Raw genomic sequence first — 9673 nt, 5'->3', positions numbered from 1 at the left:
CCAGGTACCACCACTTTAGCTTTCTCTGGTTTCACAGTGACAACGCTTGGCGACCCTTTCCCGGCTACCACAACTGGCTTATTGTCTGCCCCTTTCAACTAGACCACTGATCTCCCACTGGTTACCTTTTCCTTTGAACTGGTTTCACTGGAGAGGATCATTATTACCATCTGCGAGGGTTTCTTAGCCTCCCCTCTCTTGTGTATCAACTCAATCATATGGGTTTCATGGTGAGCTGGCAGCGGATTCTGGTTGATATTTTGTGATTCTGGGACCTGAATCTCGATCCGATGAGTATCAATGAGCTCTTGTACAGTTGTTTTCAGTTTCAAGCATTTCTCTGTGTCATGGCCCAGGGCCCCTGAACAATACTCACAACTCACCGAGTGATCAAGATTTCTGGGAAGGGGATTCGACATTTTGGCCTCGATCGGATTCAACATACCCAACTATCTCAGTCTGTGTAATAGATTGGTATATGATTCTCCCAATGGAGTGAAAGTCTTCTACTTTTGCAACCTCTCATTCTTAAAGGCTTGATTGGGTCAAAAACCTATTCCAAGAGGGTTTTTGTAGGCTTTTGGGGGTGGATGGGTATTTTGTGGAGCTTGGTAGGGACTCTATGGAGCTGGCGCACGCCATTGTGCGTGAGCGGGAGGTTGGGTATAGTTTTATGCGTGTTAGACAGAAAAATGGGGATCTGGCGGTGGGTAGTAGTGTTGTGGTGGGCTATATGGAGTGTGAGGGTATGTTTGGGGATAGGGTCGAGGCTGGTTGTAGGAAGGTGGAAGGTTCCTGGATCCACCCCAAGCTGCCGACTCGATCGTTGCTACATCCTCTTTCTCCTTCTTTCTGAGCACAACCCCAGTACCTTTTTGAATGGCCTGAGTGGTTGCTTTGATTGCTGAATAACTCATGATCTTATTGGACTTGAGTCCCTCCTCAACCATGCCTCCCATTTTCACAGCTTCATTAAAGGACTTGCCCACTGCTGACACCAAATGACCAAAATAAGTGGGCTCCAAAGCCTGCAAGAAAAAATCAACCATCTCTCTTTCTTTCATCGGAAGGTCAACCCTCGCCTCTTGCTCTCTCCAACGGAATCCATATTCCCTGAAGCTCTCACCGGGCTTCTTCTCAAGTTTTGTCAACGACAGACGATCTGGGATGATTTCGAGATTATACTAAAAATAACAAGCGAAGGCTTGGGCCAAATCGTCCCATGTGTACCACCTGCTATGATCTTTTCTGGTGTACCATTCTAGCGCCGACCCACTCTTAAGTGTGCTACTAGGTCACCATGCCCATTGTACAAATCAAACATGGGCATTTTGAACCCCGTTGGCAACTGAACATCTGGGAACATACATAAATCTTTGTAGGCCACACTTACTTGGCTCCCTAACCCCCTCATATCTCGGAACGATTGCTCTAAGCTTTTGACCTTTCTGATCATCTCTTCATGCTCGGGATTTTTGGGCGGTTTCTCGGTCTCTGTCGGGATATCAAGATGAGAAGTGTAAGGATATGGTTCTGGAATATTGAAGGTGGGTTCAGGGGGATAGTACTGGTTGTCGTGAGTTTGGAACAAGGGTTCACTAGAAGATTTGTGTAATATAGCAGGTGGAGGTGCCACAAAAACAGGTGTAATTGGTGGAGGAGGGTATGAAACTTGTTTGGGTGGTGGAGCTTGAGAAGTATGGGAAGTGGCGCCATGACATTGTTGGTAGAGGGGAAAGGTTGGAGATGAGTTCACAGTGGGAGGCTCCGGAGGTTGGCCTGATGGTGGGATATAAGCAGGATTGGCGGGATAAACCGGTGATGGATACCCCTTCACGCAAGCTTGGTACATTTTAGCCATCTGCTGTTTCAGCTTATACATTTCTTCTCTCATTGCATTAACGTCCATTTCTTCCACCTTTTTCGATTGGTCCACAATACTTGTTTCCGGTTCCTGGTCGACCAAATTCAGCCTGTCTTTCGATCGGTTATTGTAGGAGTGAGTTGCCAGAATGCCAGTCAACTAACCACCTGCCTGAACTTAATACAGTAAACAAACAGCCTTGTTAGCGATTAGGCTTTAACAGATTAGTAACCACACATTGGGCGTGAATGCACCTAAACAGTTAATCATATCTATTATGTATTTGATCGGTTGCATGCGTCATCCCGACCTTTTCTTTCTTTTAATTGCAAACATCCCCTTTTCTTTTCTTTCCGTTCCTTTCATTTTGGCCTCTGTTCTCTCTTTGTTTTTACTCTCTCTTATTTTCTCCTTTTCTTTCTTGTTTTTCTGCTCTTTCCTTTTCTTTACTCTCTTGTTTTTCCTCTTATTTTCTTTCCCTCTTTTCTTCTATCTTTGTTTTTTGTTTTTTTTATTTGGTTACGGTCGAATCCTATGGAGACCAAGCGTAGTTCTTGTAGATAAGTGCGAAATAAAACATTTTGGGATTTTCAGTTTTCATAAAATAAAGTAAAAAAATAATGGATATTTCTATTACAACTCAAATTTAATACCGAAAGACTAACCGATTGCGATGAAATACAGACTCCGAAAATGGACATCAACAGCAGAAAATACAAACTCGAAAATAATCTGCCCAACTCTAGCAGAAAGAAGATACAAGCTCAACATGAACGACAGACGCTAACAAAAGGGAAATGCAGACTCAAACAGACAAATCATGAATACATCAATGCTCCTGGTGCCCACGGGACGTCATTCGGTCTCGCCGCGGGCCTATATGCAAGCTCCCTTTGAAGTCGATCCAAGTCGCTCATTATCTGTTTGACAAATGTCGTTACTGTTGCAAAGAAGGTAGTGCGAGTCATATCCTCACAGATATGGCACTTCATAACGATGTAGTCAGCGATGTTTCTAATTCTCTCTCTTATGACGCCCTTTTCTTGTAACTAACGCCCAATTTGCTGGGCCCTAGCCTCCAAAGTTTGCTCAGTCGCATGATTTTGCTCCTGTAGTCGTTGCAAATCTATTTCTAATTGCGCCAATGCCTTATAACAATGTTCCCTTTCAACTTTGAAGTCTTTTGCCTGCTTGATCATTTGGTTTTCCGTGGTGATGACCCTTTTCTTTAACCCTGCGACCTCACCGTCGTACCTTTCTCTAAATTGCTTAACCAAGTGTACTCGTTCATCTGCGTTTTTAGCCAATTGCTTTTGAGCCTTGGCTAATTCACTTTCTGCTTTATTCAAATCAACATTGTAGTCATTTACTTTCTGCCTCAGGTTAGCTATGAGTTTTTCATCTCTGTCACTTCGGACTGGATTTTCTGCCGCTACTTTCAATTTCTGAATTTGAGCTCGAAGGGCCTCATTTTCTTTGGCTAGATTTTTCTTTTCTCATTCGTCCGCTGCCACTTGCAAGCTATTCTCGAATTGAAGTTCTTTGACTTGTTTTTCCAACTTGCTTATGGTAGCCCTATACTCGTTTTCTTTGGTCAGCCAATCCTATTGTACCTGAGCTCCGTCGGTGAATTGCTAGACATGGGGTCTCTTTGCGGGCCTGTCAGACTCATGTTGAACTCGGGATCTTTTACCATACCAAGCAATATAACTGGGCTCCACCTCGCCTTTGGATAGGTCTCGTACTTGCGTGTTAGGCCCTAAGAATCTGCACTGATGCCAAACCCGACGCACTTGTTCTTCTGGGAAGGCCGCTTTTGGCATTAACTCAATGACTTACTGACTCAAATCTTCATTGTGTAGGATGGTCTGGTATCAGCCTAACTGACGTAAGACTCTGTGCGGAGCATAAGGCTGGATACTCCAAAGACCTATCAATAGAAAAAAACACACCTCAACCGATATATAGATTACTTTGTCGACTGAAAGACAACCGAATGTCCATTCGATCTTATTTGCGGTCAAAGATCTCAGATGAGCATGCCATGCTTCCGTACTATCTGGAAACTCATAACCCTCTGTCACACCTCCTTCTTGCGCGCCCTGCCCCGAAGGGTAAATGCGCGAGGGAGTTTTTCCAATTTAAGTGACAATATTCGAAATGGGATTATTTATTTAATTTAGAGTCGCCACTTGGGAAAAGGTTTGGCTTTTGGTGTCCCAAGTCACCGGTTTGTCCCAAATCGAGAAAAATATTCGACTTTCCAAATGAAGTCTGCGAACCAGAAATTCTAAGTAAGGAATTCTGTTGACCCGAGAGAAGGTGTTAGGCACCCTCGAATATCGTGGTTCTAGCACGGTCGCTTAAATTGTTATAATGACTAAATATCTGATTTTTAAATACATGTTATAACTTGTTTGATTTTATTAAGTTTAAACCACTTTTATTATTATTTTTAATAGAATTGCAACATCGTGAAAATGTATTTCGAACCACGTCACAATCAATACACCTGTGGTTGTTAATACACTCCGACTCCGCTGAGATTGGGATATGGGTCGCATAAATGCGCACCCGAATTTAAGAATGTAATTTAATTAAATCGCGCCTAAAGAGTCTAACGCGTTTATTATCTTTAGGGAAAGCGGTGAAGTTCACTAAACGGCTCAACCCAAGAAATCTAAATATTTATTACAACCAATTTGTTGAGGGCCCCGTAATTTGAATCTATACTTGGCGAGGCTCGTCTCATTTTGAAAGGATAAACCTACAGCAACTACATTTTTCTATTATGTTTGTCTCTAAAAATGGAAGAAAGAAAATACATGCTAATTAAATTACATGCTTGGCCAACTCCGGGTTCTTATTAATTATCAGATTAATTATCTGCGAGGTGGGGAATTTTTGTACCTTATTGAACATGCTTTTAATTTGATAAAAGAAATTGCATACAAGGTAAATAGCATGCTAAGCTCACGCTAAACATCCTTCGAGTTTGAATTTAAGCTAACTTATTTAACTAGATTAATAGAATTAACTACTAGAAGCTGCTACTAATGGGATTCGAACGTGGTCCTATAAACTGCCTAACGGGATCCGATAAAGTTAAAACTCAAAAGATTAAAACTACATTGTATTCGGCAAAGTTAAAGCATTCTACCCTATACATACGACATATAGTTGAAAGGAAATCTAGTTATCAATATGCCAACTACTCGTGCATTCCATTAATTGCATGATTATATCATTCGTACAACCAAACAACTGTAAATCACAATACTTAAATAGACTAAGCTTCAGTTAAGTACAAAAACTACTTACTGTATTATGCTATTGAGTTACAACCTAGCAAGTTACACAAATCTAACAACATTTAACAAAAGCTGTAATTACTGCAGCAAATGATTAAACTTCTTCGCATCATTCATTTCATGCTTTCACTGTTACAACAATGTGAAATTCTAGTGTGTACCTGGATGTTGAAATGCAAAGAAGAAGAAGAAGGTAGAGAAGTCAGCAACAGTAACAAAGAATAGCAGCAACAACAACAAATACAGCAGCAGTAGCACCCCCAGGCAGAATAGACCAGGAGTAACTCAATGAAACAGTACCCAATATCCAGGTAAAAGATTCAAAAAGGCTCAGTTGAGACCCAGGAAATTCCAATGTTAATCAAACAGGTAATAGGTGAATCCGACACAATAATGGAAAACAATTTCTGATTTTTAGACACTCAAAGGGAGGAACCTAAGTTTTGACAAAAGAAATAGCATCGTTAATGCTAATATTCGACAGCGAAAATGGTGAGGAAAAAAACAGAATTTTCAGCTTTCAATGAAGCAGCCGGGATATTCTTTTTCTCACTTTTCTCTGAACTCCTCCTTAAACTAATGGAAACCTTCTGTTTTTTATAGCCTCATCAGCCCATTCAAACAGACTGTTAAACAACTGAACCCCCTCTTATGTTCTCCACCTATTTTTCCACTCAACAGATTAAAATAAAAAGCCCCTCCCATGAGATTCCCCTGACAGCCCCCTTTTTCATTGTTAAAGTGGTCTATCTTTATTAAATTAAGCAAATATGGGCAGCATGAGTATGTCCTGACAGCACATGCTGTCAAATTTGCTTTAATTCATTAAAGGACTATAATGCACATGCTGTCCAAACTCAAAATGAGTAAACATGCCATCAATTCAAACTAAATCCATATTAAACTGCAGCTATAAACAATCCTTAAATGATTTCTGACTCAACTAAAAGATTAACAAATAATTGTAATCAATTCTCAACTGATTCAAACAATGCCTTAGCAAGAATTTAAACAACATGGGTCAGATTACTATCATTCCAAACTAAAGCTAATCGACGACGTATATCGAATCGACAATGTGAATTACAATACGCACAATCAATAGCAAATGAATCCAAGTCGAACAGTATTAACAGGGGTTTCAAATTGCACTGACAAAACAAAGTTAAACCCGAAACTAATTAATCGACCAAATTCATTTTCAGTCGATTGTATAGTTTACACACATACACCCAATCAGTAAAAACAGAGAAAAACTCGACCAAATAAAAGGGTCTCATGAAGACGGAGGGGATTGAAAGAACATGTCAGAAATATCAAACAAATTAATTAAACATGCCGACAAACTAAAACAAACGTTAAACAACAATAGAAAAGAAAAAAGGAAATCACTCTGAAAGATTAACAACAGACGACCCTAGGTCACACCTCCTTCTTGCGCGCCCCGCCCCGAAGGGTAGATGCGCGAGGGAGTTTTTCCAATTTAAGTGACAATATTCGAAATGGGATTATTTATTTAATTCAGAGTCGCCACTTGGGAAAAGGTTTGGCTTTTGGTGTCCCAAGTCACCGGTTTATCCCAAATCGAGGAAAATATTCGACTTTCCAAATGAAGTTTGCGAACCAGAAATTCTAAGTAAGGAATTCTGTTGACCCGAGGGAAGGTGTTAGGCACCCTCGAAACCCTTGGTTCTAGCACGGTCGCTTAAATTGTTATAATGACTAAATATCTGATTTTTAAATACATGTTATAACTTGTGTGCTTTTATTAAGTTTAAACCGTCTTTATTATTATTTTTTAATAGAATTGCAACGTCGTGAAAATGTATTTCGAACCACGTCACAATCAATGCACCCGTGGTTGTTAATACACTCCGACTCCACTGAGATTGGGATTTGGGTTGCATAAATGTGCACCCGAATTTAAGAATGTAATTTAATTAAATCGCGCCTAAATAGTCTAACGTGTTTATTATCTTTAGGGAAAGCGGTGAAGTTCACTAAACGGCTCATCCCAAGAAATCTAAATATTTATTACAACCAATTTGTTGAGGGCCCCGTAATTTGCATCTATACTTGGCGAGGCTCGTCTCATTTTGAAAGGATAAACCTACAGCGACTACATTTTTCTATTATGTTTGTCTCTAAAAATGGAAGAAAGAAAATACATGCTAATTAAATTACATGCTTGGCCAACTCCGTGTTCTTATTAATTATCAGATTAATTATCTGCGAGGTGGGGAATTTTTGTACCTTATTGAACATGCTTTTAATTTGATAAAAGAAATTGCATTCAAGGTAAATAGCATGCTAAGCTCACGCTAAACATCCTTCGAGTTTGAATTTAAGCTAACTTATTTAACTAGATTAATAGAATTAACTACTAGAAGATGCTACTAATGGGATTCGAACGTGGTCCTATAAAGTGCCTAACGGGATCCGATAAAGTTAAAACTCAAAAGATTAAAACTACATTGTATTTGGCAAAGATAAAGCATTCTACCCTATACATACGACATATAGTTGAAAGGAAATCTAGTTATCAATATGCCAACTACTCGTGCATTCCACAAATTGCATGATTATATCATTCGTACAACCAAACAACTGTAAATCACAATACTTAAACAGACTAAGCTTCAGTTAAGTACAAAAACTACCTACTATATTATGCTATTGAGTTACAACCTAGCAAGTTACACAAATCTAACAACATTTAACAAAAGCTGTAATTACTGCAGCAAATGATTAAACTTCTTCGCATCTTTCATTTCATGCTTTCACAGTTACAACAATGTGAAATTCTAGTGTGTACCTGGATGTTGAAATGCAAAGAAGAAGAAGAAGGTAGAGAAGTCAGCAGCAGTAACATAGAATAGCAGCAACAACAACAAATACAGCAGCAGTAGCACCCCCAGGCAGAATAGACCAGCAGTAACTCAATGAAACAATACCTAATATCCAGGTAAAAGATTCAAAAAGGCTCAGCTGAGAACCAGGAAATTCCAATGTTAATCAAACAGGTAATAGGTGAATCTGACACAATAATGGAACACAGTTTCTGATTTTTAGACACTCAAAGGGAGGAACCTAAGTTTTGACAAAAGAAATAGCAGTGTTAATGCTAATTTTCGACAGAGAAAATGGTGAGGAAAAAAACAGAATTTTCAGCTTTCAATGAAGCAGCCGGGATATTTTTTTTCTCACTTTTCTCTGAACTCCTCCTTAAACTAATGGAAACCTTCTGTTTTTTATAGCCTCATCAGCCCATTCAAACAGCCTGTTAAACAACTGAACCCCCTCCTATGTTCTCCTCCTATTTTTCCACTCAACAGATTAAAATAAAAAGCCCCTCCCATGAGATTCCCCTGACAGCCCCCTTTTTCATTGTTAAAGTGGTCTATCTTTATTAAATTAAGCAAATATGGGCAGCATGAGTATGTCCTGACAGCACATGCTGTCAAATTTGCTTTAATTCATTAAAGGACTATAATGCACATGCTGTCCAGGCTCAAAATGAGTAAACATTCCATCAATTCAAACTAAATCCATATTAAACTGCAGCTATAAACAATCCTTAAATGATTTCTGACTCGACTAAAAGATTAACAAATAATTGTAATCAATTCTCAACTGATTCAAACAATGCCTTAGCAAGAATTTAACCAGCATGGGTCAGATTACTATCATTCCAAACTAAAGCTAATCGACGACGTATATCGAATCTACTATGTGAATTACAATACGCACAATCAATAGCAAATGAATCCAAGTCGAACAGTATTAATAGGGGGTTCAAATTGCACTGACAAAACAAAGTTAAACCCGAAACTAATTAATCGACCAAATTCATTTTCAGTCGATTGTATAGTTTACACACATACACCCAATCAGTAAAAATAGGGAAAAACTCGACCAAATAAAAGGGTCTCATGAAGACGGAGGGGATTGAAAGAACATGTCAGAAATATCAAACATATTAATTAAACATGCTGACAAACTAAAACAAACGTTTAAACAACAATAGAAAAGAAAAAAGGAACTCACTCTGAAAGCTTAACAACAGACGACCCCAGGTCACACCTCCTTCTTGCGCGCCCCGCCCCGAAGGGTATATGCGCGAGGGAGTTTTTCCAATTTAAGTGACAATATTCGAAATGGGATTATTTATTTAATTCAGAGTCGCCACTTGGGAAAATGTTTGGGTTTAGGTGTCCCAAGTCACCGGTTTATCCCAAATCGTGGAAAATATTCGACTTTCCAAATGAAGTTTGCGAACCAGAAATTTTAAGTAAGGAATTCTGTTGACCCGAGGGAAGGTGTTAGGCACCCTCGAATCCCGTGGTTCTAGCACGGTCGCTTAAATTGTTATAATGACTAAATATCTGATTTTTAAATACATGTTATAACTTGTGTGCTTTTATTAAGTTTAAACCGTTTTTATTATTTTTTTTTAATAGAATTACAACGTCGTGAAAATGTATTTCGAACCACGTCA

This window comes from Nicotiana tabacum, chromosome 1 (assembly GCF_000715075.1).
Source record: "Nicotiana tabacum cultivar K326 chromosome 1, ASM71507v2, whole genome shotgun sequence".
NCBI classification, from domain to species: domain Eukaryota; kingdom Viridiplantae; phylum Streptophyta; class Magnoliopsida; order Solanales; family Solanaceae; genus Nicotiana; species Nicotiana tabacum.
The sequence above is the reverse complement of the archived record's forward strand: the minus strand, read 5'-3'. Positions refer to the sequence as shown.